Source organism: Microcebus murinus, chromosome 2, assembly GCF_040939455.1.
Source record: "Microcebus murinus isolate Inina chromosome 2, M.murinus_Inina_mat1.0, whole genome shotgun sequence".
In the NCBI taxonomy this organism is placed as follows: Eukaryota; Metazoa; Chordata; class Mammalia; order Primates; family Cheirogaleidae; genus Microcebus; species Microcebus murinus.
In genome coordinates this window covers 120,282,907-120,303,148 of record NC_134105.1, presented here as the reverse complement: position 1 = coordinate 120,303,148, position 20,242 = coordinate 120,282,907, and the positions used below count along the sequence as shown (strand labels likewise).

At 32.6% G+C, this 20,242-nt stretch overlaps 2 protein-coding genes across 5 annotated transcripts in view; both read right to left on the bottom strand.

Moving 5' to 3' along the window:
* The window catches only part of RABGAP1L (RAB GTPase activating protein 1 like), a 689,918-nt gene that overhangs the window by 431,695 nt on the left and 237,981 nt on the right, over positions 1 to 20,242 (bottom strand). The window lies entirely within an intron of this gene.
* GPR52 (G protein-coupled receptor 52) overlaps positions 1 to 20,242 on the bottom strand; it is a 53,303-nt gene that overhangs the window by 20,720 nt on the left and 12,341 nt on the right. The window contains exon 1 of the mRNA XM_076000397.1: positions 1 to 20,242. This exon is cut by the window's left edge and continues 20,720 nt beyond it; it is cut by the window's right edge and continues 12,341 nt beyond it. The gene's annotated coding sequence lies outside the window, so the exon portion shown is untranslated.

Sequence of the window (20,242 nt, the reverse complement as noted above, 5' to 3'; positions counted from 1 at the left end):
CAACATCATTAATCATCAGGGAAATGCAAATTTAAAAACACAATGAAATACCACTTCACCCTAGTTAAAATGCTTATTGTCAAAAAGAAAATAACAGATGCTGTCAAGGATGTGGAGAAAAGGGAACTCTTACACAATGTTAGTGGGAATGTAAATTAGTACAGCAACTATGGAAAACAGTATGGAGGTTCCTCAAAAAACTAAAATTAGAACTACCATATGATCCACCAATCTCACTGCTGGATATATATCCAAAAGAAAGGAAATCAGTGTATCAAAGAGATATTGTACTCTCATGTTTATTGCAGTACTATTCAAAACAGCCAAGATATGGAATCAACCTATATGTCTATCAACAGATGAATGGATAAGAAAAATTTGTATATATACCCACACACAGTGGAATATTATTCAGCTATAAAAAAGAATAAAATCATTGGATTGAACTGGAGGACATTATGTTAAGTGAAATAAGGCAGGCACAGAAATAGAAATATCGCATGTTCTCACTCATATGTGGGAACTAAAAAGATTAATTTCCTAGAGCTAGTGAGTAAAATGGTGGTTACTAGAGGCTCAGAAGGGTAGTGGAAGAAGGAAATGAAGAGAGGTTGGTTAATGTGTACAAAAATATAGTTAGATAGAAGAAATAAGTCCTAGTGTTCAATAACACAGTAGGGCAACTGCAGTTAATAAGAACTTAACTATGGTTTTCAAAATAGCTAAAAGAGAAGATTTAGAATGTTCCTAACACATGAAAATGATAAATGTTTGAGGTGACGGATATCCCAATTTTCCTGATTTGATTATTATATATTATATGTATGTATCAAAGTATCACATGTACCCCACAAATATATATAACTATCACATATCAATTAAAAATGATTTCTGAAGAATAGAAAGCCTTTCTACCACATTGAACTGCCTTTTAGGAAGACTATGTTATTGCCAAAGTCTTTGGGGATTTAGGTGAAATATAGAATGGTAAGTGTATTTCTCATTATCAGAAATATTTATAAGACAAGTTAGAATAATCTTAGAATGAATACCATGTTAGGTTTGAAAAGTCAATAATGCAAAAAGGCAAGAAAGTCCTGTTTTCAATAGAGCATTTTGACTTTTAAAGATAACTAAAACCATTAAAATCAAACAAGATCAGATATAACATTTTGTAGTACAATAACAATAAATATTCAAAATAAAATTACAGTTGAGGCCGGGCGCTGTGGCTCACGCCTGTAATCCTAGCTCTTGGGAGGCCGAGGCGGGCGGATTGCTCAAGGTCAGGAGTTCAAAACCAGCCTGAGCAAGAGCGAGACCCCGTCTCTACTATAAATAGAAAGAAATTAATTGGCCAACTGATATATATATAAAAAATTAGCTGGGCATGGTGGCGCATGCCTGTAGTCCCAGCTACTCGGGAGGCTGAGGCAGGAGGATCACTCGTGCCCAGGAGTTTGAGGTTGCTGTGAGCTAGGCTGACGCCACGGCACTCACTCTAGCCTGGGCAACAAAGCGAGACTCTGTCTCAAAAAAAAAAAAAAAAAAAAAATTACAGTTGATAAATATTCATGAACATAGATCCCACATTCCGTATAAAGAAAAGTTAAATAGTACACTTTACTACAAAGTCACTGAAAAAGTATAGCCTTTACAACATTTTCAAAACAGTTTGAATCATAATATTTCTAAAATTAGGGAAATGGCAAAAAATCTCATTTAGAGAAATTCAAATACTAGATCGCTTTAGTTTGACATAGTTATTTCCAAAAAATAATCACTGGAAAGGACTTGAATCTAGAAATACTGTAAATAGTCCATAATTGCACATGTTTCCAAAAGTATATGATAATATGACACAGGGAGTTTAAGTAGCAGTGTCTTTGACCCAGTAAGCCGCCTTCTTTGCTTCCACCAACTTAAAAAAAAAAAAAAGCTTTAGTAGCTTTAATAGGTAATTTGATTTTTCTTTTTAGCAAATGACTCTACCAGCCTCCAACTTTTCTTCTTTTCCATCTTTTTCCTAGATCTGATTACAATAGGAATCAACTTATAATGTGAAGCTCTAATGACAAATGAGTACTAATATATTTACATAGTTTATTACATAAAGCATTATATTATGTTCTTATATTAGGCATAATTCTCTTCATTTTAGGGGTGATTAGGTGTTTTATTATTGCCATTTTACAAGCATTATCAACTACCTCCTCCTCTCAACTGATGAATGACAATCAGAAAATATCTAAGAGGAATCATTATTTGAGATTACTTCACAATTACTTCTAACAGCCCAAACTGTAAAACTTTATTAGATGATACATCACAAGCATATTATTTTTTATTTATATATTAGATATATTTTACATTTTCTTTATATTTATCAATATTTCATTATTAAACAGCTAGCCAATGCAAACAACTACTCAATAGAACCCAAACAGCAAAGCAAAAGAGAGCCATTAGCTATCAAGGGCAAATAGGATAAACAGTAGGCAATGACCATCAAAGAGAACTGCATACACAACGTAGTATCATAAAAGTCAACAAATAGAAGTTAAAGTTGTTGTCTTTTAATGTATTTTTAAAGGTACCAAAAGGTGAATGCATGCAGAATTTATCTATTTCCTCAACTACTCCTCTAATCTGTTAACTTTTCTTCATCTCCACTGTCATTACCCTAGACAAAAGCTAGCATCATCTTGTGCTTGGATTACTTCAGTGGATTCCAGTCTGGTCTTCCTCAATTATTTGTAGCCTCTCTTCAATCCATTATCCACAAAACAGGATTATTATTTCTGAAATGCAAACCAGATCACATCACTCCCCTGTTTAAAATACTTCAGTGGTTTTACACTGCCCTTAGGATAAGGTCCTAATAGATCTATAAAATCTGGTCTCCATATATTTATCCAGTGAAAGATTGAATGCTTTCTCTCCAAGATTGAGAACAAGGCAAGGATGTCTGCTCTCACCACTTCTTTGTGCATTATAGTAGATAGAGGTCCCAGACAGTACAATAGGAAAAAAAAAGAAATAAAGGCCATATAAGAAAAGATGTATACATAAGTATACATAAGTACCAAAAAATCTTTCCAAGGGCCCATTATAACTGAGTAAACTTTTTCACAATATATGGTCAATATATATAAATCAGTGTGTTTTATATACTTATAACAAATGATAGGAAACAAAATTTAAAAACAATAAACAAACCATTTACAATAGCCTTAGGAAGAAAACAGGGATAAACTACCCTGAAAACTATAAAATATCATTGAGAAAAATTAAAAGGTCCTAAATAAATGGAGAGAAATATTATCTTTAAGGAACAGAAGATTCCATTTTAAAAATGTCAGTTTTCCCCAAATTGACCTACATATTGATTATTAAACCAATTAAAACTGAAGCAGGTATTTTTGTACAATCCATAAGCTGTTAATTCTATAATATATATATAAACACAAAGGATCCAGAATAGCTAAAACAATCTTGGGAAAGAAAATAAAAAACAAAAAATAAAGGTAGAAGACTGGCACAACCTGATTTCAAGACTTACTATAAAGCCACAGCAGTCAAGACTGGCATAAGGATAGACGAAAAGATCAGTGAAAACAATAGAGTACAAAAATAAACCCATACCTATATGGTCAACTGAATTTCAATTAAAAAGTCTGAAACAAGTCAGGTGAAAGGAAAATATTTTCAGTAAATGGTACTAGAAAAATGTGAATATCCATCTGGGACAAAAAATGAATTTAGACCACCACTTCCTCATACCATCATAAAAATTTAGTTGAGATGGATCATAGATCTAAACAACAACAACAAAAAAACTGAAACCACAAATATATAGCTTCCAAAAGAAAACATTCTAGAAGAAGAAAGAAGATCTTCATGATATAAGAATAGATGAAGATTACTTAGAATACCAGAAGTAATAACTATAAAAGAAAAATTTAATAAATTAGACTTAAAATTAAAAATCTGCTTATCAATAGACATCATTAAGAAAATCAGTTGGTAAACCAGAAGACAGGAAGAAAACATTAGCAAAACATATATCTAACAAAGGACTTGTATCCAAAATATATAACTGACTCCACAATTTGTTAATAAAAATATAAACAACCCAATTAAAAATGAGAAAAAAACTAAAATGACACTTCACAAAGGAAGATATACAAATTGCCATTAAGAAAATGAAGGAGTGCTCAGCATTAATAGTCATCAGGAAAAGGCAAAGTAAACCCACAATGAGATATCAATATATACCCATTAGAACGAGTAAAACTAACAAGACTGACAATACAAGTGTTGGTAAGGATATAGAACAATTGAAACCTTCATATGCTGGTGGTATAAAATGCCTCAACTTTGAAAACTGTCACAAATAATTTGGGAGTTTCTTATAACATTAAACAAATTTACCCTATCTCCCATTCAATTCCATCCAGTAGAAAGAAAAACATATGTCCACAAAAGACTTGCATAAAAATGTTTATAACAATATAAAATGTTAAAATATGTATAAAAATTAAATGGCTAAAAACTATAAACAACCCATACGTTCATCAACAGGGGAATAAATAAATTTTGATTTGTCTATACAATGGAATACCGCAATAAAAAGGAACAAAAGTAATAATACACACAATACGGATGAATCCTGAAACTAAAGAAGCCATACATTAAAGAGTACACACTGTGTGCTTTTATATGAAGCTCTGAAAGAAGAACAACTAATTTTTGCTGAAAGAAATCAAAATAGTAGTTGCTTCAGGTGGTGTGTGGGTGCATGCATGTCAAGAATTGACTGAGAATAGGTATAAGGGAACTTACAAAGATTAGGGAAACATTCTATATCTTAATAGGTAGGTTACACACATGCATACATGTTAAAACTCACCAAAATGTAACATTTAAGACCTATGTAAGTTATAGCTAAGAAAATGATAAAGCTGTGCATGTGCATATACCAAGTGTTCCATTTCTGTGTAAAACCACCAAATGAAAGCCCTGAAATACCTGAGTGAATTGTAAGGCATTGCTAGGAAATTATATATTAATAGTATATTGATATTTAAAAGGAAAATACCAGAACCCTGTAAAGCAATGTGCTACCAAGAACGAGGGCTACTGAAATGTCTAAAAGAACACTGGTGGACAGAATAAGTACATCTAGCCTCTTACTTTCACACTCAATCAGTATATCTGACTCATGGCTCAGTGTTTGTACTCACAGACACAACAGCCCAGATGCAACTGAGACACTAAGTGAGAAAAGACTTATTAAATGCCAGTTATATAACAATGAGACTGCCCTAGCTAGCTGAGATCTAAAACAATTGGCCAAGTAAGCAAAACTTTTGAGAAATTCCCTTACATTTGCTCAATCACAAAAGGAAATGGAGAAAGAAAATACTAATTTACTATATTTACCTCATTCTTAGTGGGAGAAACTCTCAAACATAAAATATGTGTTTAAAACTAAATTAATTGGTCAAAATAGTATATAGAGCAATAAAATAAAATAACGCAGAGCACGATCTTTCTTTCCATAATTTCCCCTAGGCATGTTGTTAACTTTAATAAACATTTATTAAGTTTGAAGAGTAGGAGAGACTGTGACTTAGAGGAAAGAGTATAGGCTTAGAATAAGACAGATCTGGGTTGGTACAATGGCTACACCATTCATTAACTATGAGGCCTTGAATATGTCATTCTCTCCACGTGTCTCAGCTTCCATCTGTAAAATGGAGATAATAGTACCTACCTTTGAAAGTTAGTTATGAAAATTAGGAATTAAAAATAAAGCATGTAAGGCACATAGTAGCCATTCATTCAAAGCTTACCAATATTAAGATAAGCATATTATTTTATTATCAGTAAAGTTTTTGTTTAAACATTTTTCCTTAAGAAACTAAAACTACATGTAACCTGCTAAGATTAGGAAATTAATAACAATATTTTCTCTTTTCTATCGAATTGCCACCTCCCTCAACATTTCTTTTTTAAAAAGTATATTCTTGGCCGGGCGCGGTGGCTCATGCCTGTAATCCTAGCACTTTGGGAGGCTGAGGCGGGCGGATCGCTCAAGGTCAGCAGTTCGAAACCAGCCTGAGCGAGACCCCGTCTCTACCAAAAATAGAAAGAAATTAATTGACCAACTAAAAATATATATAGAAAAAATTAGCCAGGCATGGTGGCGCATGCCTGTAGTCCCAGCTACTCGGGAGGCTGAGGCAGTAGGATCGCTGAGCCCAGGAGATTGAGGTTGCTGTGAGCCAGGCTGACGCCACGGCACTCACTCTAGCCTGGGCAATAAAGTGAGACTCTGTCTCAAAAAAAAAAAAAAAAAAAAAAAGTATATTCTTAAAAGACAATTATCTAAACCTGATCATGCATTTTAGGAAAATCCTGTGATTAGCAACAAAGTAACATAAAAATTACCAAACCTTAGTACATAAAAACCTTACTTACATGGATCCTACATTTCCCAGATAACTGAGGGGCTTTGCTTTTTAAAATTGATTTTTAAAATTTTTTTAAATTTTTAACAATTTTTAAAATTTTGCTTTACTCTATCAAATTTCATATTTAAATTGCTCTCAGATGTATTCTTTACTCCTCTGCCTTCTTTTTTTTTTATTTCAGCATATTACGGGGGTACAAATGTTAAGGTTACGTATATTGCCCTTGCCCCCATCAAGTCAGAGTTTCAAGCTGCTCATCTCACTCATTCTGTTTCCTCTGCCTTCTCAAATCAAGAATTCTGAAAATTATTTAATATTTGCCTGGTAGGGTAGAATCATCACGTTAATATCAGAACACTGTCTTCTAATACAATCATGCCTTTATGGCTATGGGGTTCAATATACATGTATATACATACATACATATATATATATATATAGACAGAGAGACTTGTTTAATTTTCAAAAGTGACCAGGCACCTAAAAAATAATATGCAGATCCCTATTATTTTATTACTCTATTTTCACAGCAAACATAGCAGTTTTCCCTCCTTCCCCTCCTAATTTTCTATATTTAATTTTCTGGAGGCTTAAATACCATAAGCTAAGCTTATAAGAATTTTTTTCTCAAATAAATAAAAGTATTGCTCTGTGAATAAAGTGCCATAGCTCAGGCCTAAGTTGTCAGTTATTTCTAGATAAGTGAGGTGGTAACTTTTAGTATGGCAATAGATATAATAATGCACTGCAAAATAACACAGGAAAAAAGGAAATTCCAAGCTTTCTTACATCTCCCATGGCTAAGAACTATCTATCAATCATGATCCTTTCCTACTCTATGGAATAACAAATCTGGAAATTAAATTGCTTAATAAAACTTTTATAACAATAAAATCCCATCAAAAATTAGTATTAACTCACAGAAAGGGTGCAAAACAGCTATTTCACTCCAGTTTTTGTACAGTAAAAACAAAGAGAGAAAAGTTGAATCTTAAAACATTCCCTGCAAAAGTCTATTAAAATTGTATGAAAAAGGAAGAGCACAATCCCATTTTAAATAAAAGGTTCACAATATAGGAACGAAATGTTGATTCAAATTCATTTTTAATTGAAAGAAATTTTTCCCTTATAAAAGAAAATTGCTATTTTTTAAGATATCTTATTGTTATGGCAACTGAAGTACTAAAAATAATAAAGAAATATCAAAGTTGTTATAGCAACTAGAATTTTAAAAAGCCATGAAGTGTAGAATGATCAAACCTTTACTTGGCTTGGAATGCAACATCTATGACTCAGTTTTGAAAAGAAAACTTGAAATACTCATACTGTTGTCTCTGAGTTATCTCTGTAGTCCAAGTTAAAAAATAAAAAACAAAAACTTCAGCCTAAGAGTTGAAGTATTTATATCACTTATATCCTTCAACATTCTATGAATGAATGAACATATTCAACAATGTGGCTTTGACAACCCTACTGTTACTGACCGCCGTGAGCAGTGGAAATGTTGATCACTTAATAAATGTCTTTTAAATTGAATTCAACTATTCACTTTGTGTGAAATTTAGATTTTCTGCTCTTTTAACTTGTTTCTTACTTCCAGTCTTCGACTGCTCTGCCCTAGAATACACTAAAAATAGAAAAGATCTACTTACTGCCAAAGTGTTGTGCCCAGAGTCATCCAATTAGAGTTCAATTAAATTAAAAATTTACAGAAGGCGTAGTGCATGCCAGGTATTATTTGAGGTTCTGGGACCCTGTTCTCTTAGAGGAAAAAATTCATGAACATTCTATACGCAATAGTAAGGCCTTTGAAGAATTTAAACTGAAAAGTAACGTGAATTAATATTTTTTGCAGAGATGGCTGGCCTTATTATAGAGAAATAAAAATTTTAGGTTCATGTGTTTTGTGTCAGAAAATAAAGAAAAGTCTTTACTTTAATATGTTCCTTGCTAATAATTAATGAGCAAGATTCGTTGACAAATGTAGTAATATTTGTTGCTAACACAACATATTTCTCCAGCATTCATGGACTAAAGAGAATTGGCTAGCAATAAACCCCTATGTACAACTCTCTTCATACCTTTCTGCTTTATGTATACCTTTTATCTCTCTCCATTTTAGTTTTTTCTTCCCCCTAAAACCACTAGTTTATCCTTCAAGTCAGTAGAGATGACTGGAGAAGCTCAGATGGCTTGGTAGGAAAGAGTGTCATGATTTTCCACAGACCTAGAAAGGGAGAGTTGTAGCACTTATTGGTTAGGTAAAGCCTCCTGTTAATACACACTACAGATTCCAATAACTCTATCGAAATAGAATGCCTTCAGAAACATAAACTTCCTTTCCTCAGCTACCTTATCAGGTAAAGAAGATGACTACTGGTGAGCATTATTATTTTGGTCCTAGCCTAGCATAATTTATTGCCTTTTATTAAAATAAATAACCATTACAGGCCGGGTGCGGTGGCTCACACCTGTAATCCTAGCACTCTGGGAGGCCGAGGCGGGCAGATTGCTCAAGGTCAGGAGTTTGAAACCAGCCTGAGCAAGAGCGAGACCACGTCTCTACTATAAATAGAAAGAAATTAATTGAACAACTAATGTATATAGAAAAAATTAGCCAGGCATGGTGGCACATGCCTATAGTGGCACATGCCTGTAGTCCCAGCTACTCGGAGGCTGAGCCAGGAGGATTGCTTGAGCCCAGGAGTTTGAGGTTGCTGTGAGCTAGGCTGACGCCATGGCACTCACTCTAGCCTGGGCAACAAAGCAAGACTCTGTCTCAAAAATAAATAAATAAATAAATAACCATTACTGTTCTTTAGATGAATGATTCGCAATACCTTGCTTTATTCTTGCTTTAATTCATGGTTATTAGATACAACAAAACCTTATTTGTCCTAATTTTTATAAAAAAGAATTACAAGCACTCAAAAAACACCAGGAAAAGAACCTAATACAATTTCACATAGTTGTAATAAGTGCTTATGTACTTCAAAATAAAAGTGAATTATTCAATAATTAAATTGATCATTATATTTAACTATATAATAATTTATGTCCAGGTAGTACCTGTACAACTAATTTTATAAGTTGTTGGACTTCTACTTTTTATGCTACATATATACAGTGTCTATGCACCGGTGTATACATTTTATAATATTCCTCAAAATGGAGTCCAAGGAATCTTTGAGGGTGTTATCTTTAATTGTCAAAAAAAAAATTCTTTAAGTTTTAAAACTTTTCAAACTTTATTTCCATAACAATCTAAAAAGCTTTCCTAGAAGTACATTCTGATAATCTGGCTGCTATCTCATAATAAAGTATTGCTATGTAATATTTGTGCCAATATTTGTTGAAGTATTCACATCATGTTAGAGTTAAGTAGTTCTTAATTTGTTGCAGGCTAAGAAAATAGAACATAAAGAGATTTAATATGTAAATGATGTATGTAGCAAGTGAAGGTCATATCATCTACCACCACCCACACAAGTCATCTGAAGGCACGTGGCCTCACAAGCATGCTAAGCTCAAACAAAGAAAAAAAATCTATATTGTAGCTAACAGTATCGTGGTCACACTGTAGCAGCAATTTAGTTTCTGGAAGATAACCTAATCTACAACCTTAAGTTAATATGGTAAATACACATTTTATTGATTTTATAGTTTGCTTCTCTTAGATTTCTTATGGTTATAAGAGCTAAAAGTATAAACAATTTAATGTTATATCTTCACATATTTAGATAACATTGAAGTAACACATATAATCAACACTGGTAGAAAGAGGATCTTTGAGAACATTTTTTCTCCATGCAATGGTTTGGCATATTATTCAAAGTTGAAACTCTGACATATATAGTTGATATTCTTAAAATGTCTATTAATAATGATGATTAAGCACTCTAGACAATACAAGTCAAAGGGAAGACAAAGCTACAGAACACTATTTAACTAAGTTGATATGAAACTAACTTAATTGTTTAGTCTACAGTGCCCATTAAGCTTATGGAAAATATCCAACTACAAATCATTAAGAACAGATAGAAAAAGAGTTAGAATATAGTTAATAATAATAAGATGCTCATTTAAACAAACCTCCTATTACATGAAAACACTAAAGACATGTCTTGATTGTTACTCCTTCTACAAACCTCCCCCATACCCTATTTTCACCAGTACACTGCACCCACTGCTAGCTCCTAAACCTAGACAATTATCTTATTTATCTTTGCATCATTCATGGAGCCTAACACACAGTGCTTCAGTCATAGAGACTCAGTACATGTTTGGTGAAAGGACAATGTTTCTGTTGACCCAGCACTCTTCCTCCAAAGATCTCATATTATTTTATAAACAGACATTACTGACCTTATAAATATGTTGTATGGCTTACTCAAGATTATATTGTATTAAATAAATGATGGAAGATGAAATGTCAACAGAAAGGAACAAAATGCAAACCTTCTAACCCTCAAAGTATGTATTAACCAGAATATCAGTAAGAACCTGTTGCAGCAGCCTAAAATAATTTACTAGGCAATTTAATTCACCAACCACAAAGGTTTGAATGTGTTTAATCACCTTCTTCACTAGACTATGAGCTCCTCTGAGAGTATTTTTCATTACTGTTATCCTAAGTGGCAAGCACAGTGGCTGGCATAAAGTGCAAGGTAATGATATTTGCTAGATAAACCAGGTTGACAGATTTGTGTTCCTTTCCTGCTGAATATCAACAAAAGATTATTTTATAAAGCAGGAGCCCAATCTAGAATAAACATCAGGATTCTCCTAATGTATCAGAAACTGGAGTAGCTTAAAACTCACCCAGAATATAAAGCTTTTTAAAAGAAAGCTAAAAATATTATACTTTCTCATTATTCTTAGATCATGTTATAGAAGAAGGAAGAAAATGAGAAATCAAACGAATTGACTTACATCTATCAGTACACCAGGTAGTTTCAAAGTTAAGTGGCTAACAGGATTAGGTAGCATAAGGAACAACTCAGAATATTGAACCTTTGACAGAAACCACTTTTAAGAGATAGAAATTGAGAAAGGAAAGAATAAATTTATTATGGTGTTTTCAAGTCATCCCTAAAAGAGGAATGAATGTTTCTAAACTGGCAGAAGCCTAGTTATAAAAAAAAAAAAAAAAAATCTCTACTGAAAAGGATTTGGGATCAAAGAAGAAAATGTAATTAAAATTAACTGTGAGATTAAAGTAGGGATCAGCAATCATCTTGGGTAATTTGGGGGCCACTAAGCAGCAAAATGCAATAATGTTTAGAAACTCTTGGGTTTGGGGACAAAATTTTAAATAAAATGAATGTCCACACATACATAAACACATATACACATATTCACAGAGGTTAAATGTTCCTATTAATCTAACATTAACATCCTGCAATGCGAGCTTCAAACCAGCAATGCTCTAGATTTTTTCAGTGACAACCATAACACAACCTAAAGCTTGATAAGTCTGGCTCTGCAACATGAACTCATATTATAAACCATTATAATTGTCTGATCTTCCCATTGACTTTCTTTTACTTATCTCTACTTTTAGCTGCTGAAATAACCAGGTACATAAGCAGCATAAAATAGAAAAATGACTTATAGCAATATAGTTATTGAAATATTAAAGCTTTTTTGAATAAACATAACTTGTTCAAAGAAAAATATGCCTCGGGTTAAAAGTAGATTTTCAAAGCATTTAAATGTCTAATAAGATGCTAGAATTAATTGGGTATTTAAAAATAAGAACATAACATCAAGTAATTTATAATCAACATTTACACTAGGAAGAAAGTGCTTAGAAAATTTTATTCAATACCCAATATTTGGAAGTTGCTTATAAGATAACAATAAGATAAATCAACTTCTTGATTTATCTTTTCTTCTTCTATCATATATCAAGTATTTCCAGGGCTGTGCCTTTTGAATAATATCAAGTCCTTGGGGTCTTAATTCTCTAGTATTTCAGCAGTCATCACAGGGCAAAGGCATGTATTAAGATGTATTTATGACTGGTCTATGTATTTGCGGCTTATGCCTATAGTCCCAGCTACTCAAGAGGCTGAGGCAGGAGAATTGCTTGAGCCCAGGAGTTCGAGGCTATAGTGAGCTCTGACTGGGCCACTGCAATCCAGAGTGGGCAACAGAGCAAGACCCTTCCTCTAGAATGAATGAATGAATGAATGAATGGGATGTATTTGTAATAGAAAAGTTTTAGAAAATTTTAGGAAACCATTTATCTAATACATATATTATGTTTTAATACTTGCAAATTTGATTTCATTAATTGTTTAAACGCTTACATATGCAAATATTATCTGGCTGCCAAAAGATGGCTGCAGAAATGTGAGGAATTCTAGTTATAGTAATGGGTTGGAATGACATTTTCCTTAATAACTCCTTTTATAAATGTACCGCCCAAGCTGAATGTCATTATGGGACTATTTATAATTTAAAGCTTTCTGTCAAGATGATTTTATGCCCTGACATGGCACTGAGTAGGCTGGAAACAGCTGTATCCCCTGAAGGAAAATTAAATTATTGGTGTTATTCAAGAGCAAATGTATTAAATAGGCAGTATTTCCTACAGAACTTTATGAGAATGATGATGGCTACTGATTGAGAATCCAAGTTTGTGAAGACTCCTAAATACATTTGCTATAAATATTCTTCATCTTAGCAAAATACTACTGGAAATGAGAGAAGAAAGTTCTAGTCCACTTATTCATTGGATGACAGGGAGTCTAAGCTCAACTTCTCCCAGTTTTAAATGCCTGTCTGTCTCATTTATAAAATGAGATGCTTACCATATGAAGCATTCAATAATATGATAAGGCACCTTTTTGAAGGTCTTGAGAGCTCTAACATTTTTACATTCATAAAGGTGCCTATGAAGAGGTGTGAATATTATAAATGTGGGCTGGGATACAAAGACTGTAGACATAATAGTTTCAAAAAACTACTGATAAAGAATAACATATAGTGTCTGTTGGTTATACAGGGCAAATTCCATTTATAGCAAATGCCATAACAAATTCCAATGAAAAAGTCAGCATGACAAAAAGAATTCCAATGTTCAGGCTTCTGACCTACACATTACAAATAATAGTCACTATATAACGATGTTCCATCCCAACTAAAACCAACAACAAAAAAATGTAGAAAATTCTATTATTTGTGTGTTCTGACTTACAAGGATGATTTAATCATTGTGTTTTAAATGTTTAGATAATCTTATTGTTGGCTTATTTTACTTTCATAAAAACTTGAATTCCAATTGTATATTACAATTTTATATCCATAATAATGCCATAAAGTATTAATCATGAGCACAAATGGAATGAAAGTAAATTTGTGCCATGAATGATGCCATATACAAGTAAATGAAATGTGTTAAAGACTGGAATTTATTCCTCTTTATACTTCACAGTAGTAATAAGACACTATAGAAACTGTGATTTCAAGGTGATTACTGCACTATATGCAGTTAAAATTACTCAGCACTTTTTTCTAACACCTTTTCATTTTCTATAAAGAAAACAAAAAAGCCAACTGCTGCCCAACTTTGATTTAAAATACAGCTATTGTTAGAGGCTCTACATTAAAGTTTCAAAAGTATATGATGGAAATGTATCTAAAAACCAGTGTAATATACATTTTTAGAATATTATCAAGAAGCATTTAATAACTAAAGAAATCTACAAATGACTTAGATTTAAGGGAAGAAAAAAGGTCTGCATTTCACTAATTTTAAATGCTATGTTGGGAATGGAAAAGTAGCAGGACTTAAAGCTATTAGCCAATGTCTCTACTTATCCTAAAGGCACAAACTCTGAGAATAAGAAAGGTTAGTATTTTCACACCATAGTAAGTCTTGTTCTAAGCCAACCTATCTACAGCAGCAATTTTATAACTCTTTGGTAGTGTGTCAGAAAATAGGAGCTATATCTTATATTATAGGTAGACTATAAAAAACATAGGTGCATTTTCAAATTCATCATTCAGTAACTTTTTCTTGAAAGCCTATTGTATGCTATGCTTTCCTTGTGAAATCCTTTGGTCTTGCTCAAATATACTCTTTTCTTATAAACTGTGGTGGTTTTTTTTCCTTTAGAACCAAGGGGGCTTACTTCTCTGATCATTTGCCTTTGGCCTACATATCCCAAAATAAGTTTTCTTCTGTTTCTAAAAAGAGCGAAAGTTTGGTACAAAACAGATATATCAATCAAAAGCAAAATGAACATTCAATCTACTTTCTGTACTCAAATTACCTACAGAAGGTGTTCCAAAATTAGGTTTGAGAGCTTGGGAGAAGACAGAATATAGCTTTCACAAAACAGCACTCTATACCGGAAAAGGAGAAAAGGAGGGCGGGAGAAAGGGAAGTAGGAAAGAGCAAACAAAGAAAGAAACCTTCAAAAACATCTATAAGGGTTATATGGAAAATTTATTCAATATAAATATTTATAACATATTTTCATCCCAAAGCATGTTACTTAGCATTTAAATAGCCCTTTTGGCCCACAAGTCTTTTGAACTTTTTTATTCATTGATTCATAATTCAAAGTACAGGTACCTGGCACTTTGGAAATATTATGTGTTTCGAGACTGAGAAAAAGCTGTGTTACCCATAGTACATTCTCCAGAAGAGAATAAAGAAAAAAAAGTCCAAAAGACATCAGGAGGTGCCAAAAGATGTATTTATATTCATTATTTCTTGATTCAATAATGTGCTTCCTACAACATGAAATGCAGGATGAGTGCTTCCTACAACATGAGATGCAGTGTAAAGACTCTATGGAAAAATACTGTTGAGAAAATGATATATGTATATGGCATAGAGCCATATGCATCTATATGCAAAAGAAGATAGTACAGCATAGAAGAATGGACATAGAATTTATTGTCAGAAATTTAGGCTATAGCTTCAGATCCTGCAATTATTCTTATGTAACCCACACAAACAAGTTTTTGTACCTTTAGATTTTTCATCTGAAAAAAGGGTAATACACCAATTATACTGCTTATCTCAGATGGTTAGTTGAAAGATTAAATGAGGTATTTATAAAACATTTTGGGAAAAATTATAGTGTGTGCTAAAAATGTCACTATTTTTACCAATAACAGTGAAGGAAAAATTTCTTAAAGCAAATTTAAGATTATTTCATATAATATTGCTTGGGCCTCTATTTGCACATCAAAAAGGAGGTAATATTATTACTTGCCTAACTCATAGGACTTTTATAAGGATAAAATTAGAAAGTGTATGGAAATAACTTTATAAACCATGAAGGGCCATGAAATATAAATGAGTATTCTCATTATTATACATTTTCTTTGCTTAAAAACTTTTTTTGGAAGTTGGTCAAAAGTTTAAAAAAGACTGCTTAAATTTTGATAATCGTTACTAATCAAGCACAGATAACCTAGACACAAGACAATGCTCACCCAATAAGCATAGAAGATATTCTGGATTGTTTTATTTACAATATACAAGTTTCCAAACTGGAAGAAACCACAGAATCAGTGCAAAATGAAAATAAAAGGCTCACTAACCATTAAGAATTTCAAGACAGCAGTAGCAGAACATTTAACCATGCACAAGACTCTTCTAAGTGTGGGGCCCTATGCAACTGCATAGGTCATATGCCCATGAAGCCAACCCTATAATAATGATGTACAAATCAGGAAGCACGGAGCCCAGCAGGCAGTGGATCAACATCTTCAACATGCTGAAAGCAACAAACTGTCAACCCAGTAATCTATATCCAGTGAAAATACCCTTCAAGAATAAAGGCAAAATAAAGACTTTTCAAATAAAGAAAAACTAAGAGAAGTTGTCACCAACAGACTTGAACCATAAGAAACGCTAAAAAAAATTATTTCCACCTCAAGGGAAATGATAGCAGAGAGAAACTAGATCTTCAGGAATGAATGATGAGCACTGAAAACAGTAAAAATAACCTGGATTTAGTTTTTTATCCTAAATACATCGGTGAAACATTTTAAAATGAGTTCTCTGGTTGTACTATGGAGAACTGGCCATAGGAAAGGGGTTCATGTGAAATAATGGAAGTGTGAAGACCATTTAGAAAGCTATTGTTGCCTAGGAAAAAGATGTACCTAAGACTAGCAGCAGCAAAGAAGATGGTGGAAGCCTGTGTTTGAATCCCAGTAGTAACATAAAACCTATGCTCTTTCTAGATATATGAGATAACACTTACACATGAAGAAAAATTCGAAATATTTTGTCAGTTTGTGATACCAGCTAAAATTGAAGCTTATCTTAATCTTCATCCTGCCCTGCAACATGTCCCTAGAAACATGTTCACATCATCATATGCTTTTATAAAATTTGCATACATACCCCAAAAAAGGTTCTTTTCCTTAAAGAGCTCCTCCCTCCAAAATATACAAGCTTCAGGCCCCACAAATCCTGAATTCACATTGAATACTCAAACAAAACTAAGAGGCATAAAAGGCATATTGGGAATGAAAGCAAAAGCTAGTTTATAAATCCTCTTGAGCATTTAGAATACTACTAGAGATGTCTTGAATGATGAGTGTAATTTAAAAAGAACTCCTACAAATTAAATTAATAACATTTCAAACTAATGTTCTCTAAATCAACAATCTAGATTGTTAACATTCATATCATTATGTCTACACCAGTGATCAACTACGTCATAAATAATATCTAAACTCTTTTTTTCCCTTGGGAGCGATTTCTAAAAGGTAATGCAAATAAAGAGGCTGTTTGAGTTAATGCATTCAGTCTGTGTCACTTCATTTCCACAGAAAGGCACTGGCCAGGTTTTCCTAGAGGGCTGTTTGTCACAATCTTTCTGGCTATATCTTCACCCATTAAAAAAAAAGACCCTCCAATAACCTTAAACTCTATGTTAAGCTACTATCTTCATGATAGACTATTTTAAATTAATATGATTGGCTTTTTCACTAAATCCCTCTTCTCTAAATATAACCTATCAGAAGAAATGGGAAATAAGACTTAAATTTGTGGGAAGTAAAATGTATTATGGTTACAAATGTGATAGGTTGAGTTGTGTACAAATGAAGATTCATGGAAGTAAAATTTAATTCTTGTTTTGTGGGCTCAAATGGAAAATCTAAAAGCCTTTATACATTGTGAGAGTTAAAGAAGTGTGAATCAAAAATGAAAATAGACAGCCAAAACCCAAGAGAGAAAAAGCATTCAGAAGAATTACCTTCTACTTCTTTGATTCTCTGACTTCCCTTCCTACTTTTACATCAAGTAAAAGCCAAGTATCAGATGATTTAGGTGTTACATAAAGCATAAGAAAAGACAACTTAAACCTTCTAAGGCAACTATCTTTAACCCACCCCATTTTTTGTAATAATTAAAAAAAATTACAGGAATATTTTAGAGTGTAGAGTCTAGTACCTAGATCCTTGCTTCAAAGTATGGTCCATAAACTAGCAGTAGTGTTGACATCATCTGACAGCTTGTTCAAAATGAGAATTCCAACTTTCTACCCCAGACCTTCTGATATGCATTTTATTACAACAAGATCCATAGGTTTGAATGCACATTAAATTTTGAGAAGAGCTGTCTTACGTAATGTTTCTGACAAATAAGAGGCAATAGTGAAATTAAAATTAAATGTAAACAAACCAAGAATAGTTTATCAAGAACTAAATATTTTAACAACTAAATCAAGACTTAAAGAAAGAGATGGAATTGGTACTATAGATTGTATTCTAAGTTTAAACACTTTAAGTTTTAAACTTAAGCAAAAACTCTAAGTTTAAACACACAGGATCAAAATGACATAATGTTGCCATATAGTTTTGCTGTCACATTTTCATGTGACTAAGGACTTAAAGGCTCCTTGGAGTACCCCGAAGAATCATGGAATCCTTAAAGAACCCTTAAGGATACCAAGGTAAGGCACAGGTTTCCCTCATTTTTCAAGGATTTTTCACTTGCTGCAGGTATTCTTAGAGAACATCTCTATCTCCAGAATAAAAAGAGATACTCATGATTTAATTACATTTTCTCAAAGTATTGATGTGCCACTCAAGGACACTTATATTCAAGAATTATCCAGTGATTTAAAACACCACTGAACCTGGTCCAAATTGGATAGAATTTAGCAACAAGAGACTCTCTCCTCTCGTATGGCAATAAAATCATTCTATGTAGAGTTCCATAAACAGTATCAGTAGAAATAATACCTACTACCTTGCTGACACTGAACATTACATGTTACCTTAGAAAAGTAGGTGATTTAAGTGTCAAATTTGGACTGGTTCAGCATCATTTTGGAGTGATGCACAGCTTTCATCCATTGCCACATGTACACCAACAAGAATAGGTACTAAGCATTGGTGACCAACACAAACAAAAAGCAAAACAAGTTCCACATCTGTGCTGTCACACCTCAGCATTTGAAAGGTCACCTTTGGAAAGCCAGCAAGTTACACTTAGTATTTAGTCTCTGGAGGTACTATTTATTGATAGAAATTGATACACTTGCAATTTTATAAAAATATAAAGAAGAAATATTCTCTGTGGCTTTATGCTCCAAGTAATGTTCAGTGGAAAACATTAATGAGTTAAAAATTAGAGCTAAATTATCAGTAACTCCAGTTTCTACTTCCAGTTCTGACACACATCTTCCATTTACCTTGGGCTGAATACTTAAATTTTTAGACTTCTATGTTAACTGTAACACTACTATTTGAAATCAATATAATCTATAGATGAGCCACAAAAGTTAATAAGTGCTTCTAAATCAATTCTTAAAACTAATGTGTTAAATAAACACACAATACTTCAAATAAGGTATTTGAGTAACTAAAAATAAAATTTGAGTAACTAAGTTATGTGAACTAACACAAATCCATATACTCAAAGTTCAAAGGAAACTCTAAACAAAAATAAGCCCAGAGATATAAAACTTTAATAGAAGCTATGGCTCTAGGCTTTAACACTGTTCTTGATCAAGATATTATCTTGTTTTCATTAGATGCATCACATATAAAATAGGTTAGTGGCATGTTTTGGTTAATAACTTTCTGTCCTTTGTTTAAACAAACAAGTATAATAGAATTGTACTTACCTATTAAAAAGCAATTACCAAAAAAAAAAAAAAAGAAAGGAAAAAAAAGCATTACCCCATCATTCACAGGACTGTTTGCCCTGGCTTAGTGTACCATGAAGTTTGTAAACATTAAATTGTGTTGTAGCAGCAATCATTTGTATAAGATCTACCATTTTGAACTACAACTAATTTGAAATAATAGCACAGAATAAATTGATCTCCATACGGCCAAAATTCAAATCGGTTTCATATAAATATGTTCGGAGTATTCTATGTGTCAGTGAGTGGAGATGGAAGCATGGCAAGGACACAAGGAAGAGAATTTATTATATAATTCCAACCCTTACTGAGGGTAGCTTTCTATGAATAGTCTTACCTCTCTAATTCATCCAACTACTTACCCATTTTAGAAACTGATAAACCTCTGTATTTGTATTAGGACAAATATCAAAAGATAAGAGGTAAAATTAACTAAAGCAACACTAAAGAACAATTACAAAATTCTCATTAATAGTTCATAATCACTTACCATTTGGTAAATTAAGAAATACCTGATATGCTTAATATAATAATCATCATACAAACACAAACTAGCCTGGGAAACAACACATACAACACATATGTAATGCACATACTCTTGTGAAATTAAGATACTCTCATTTATAT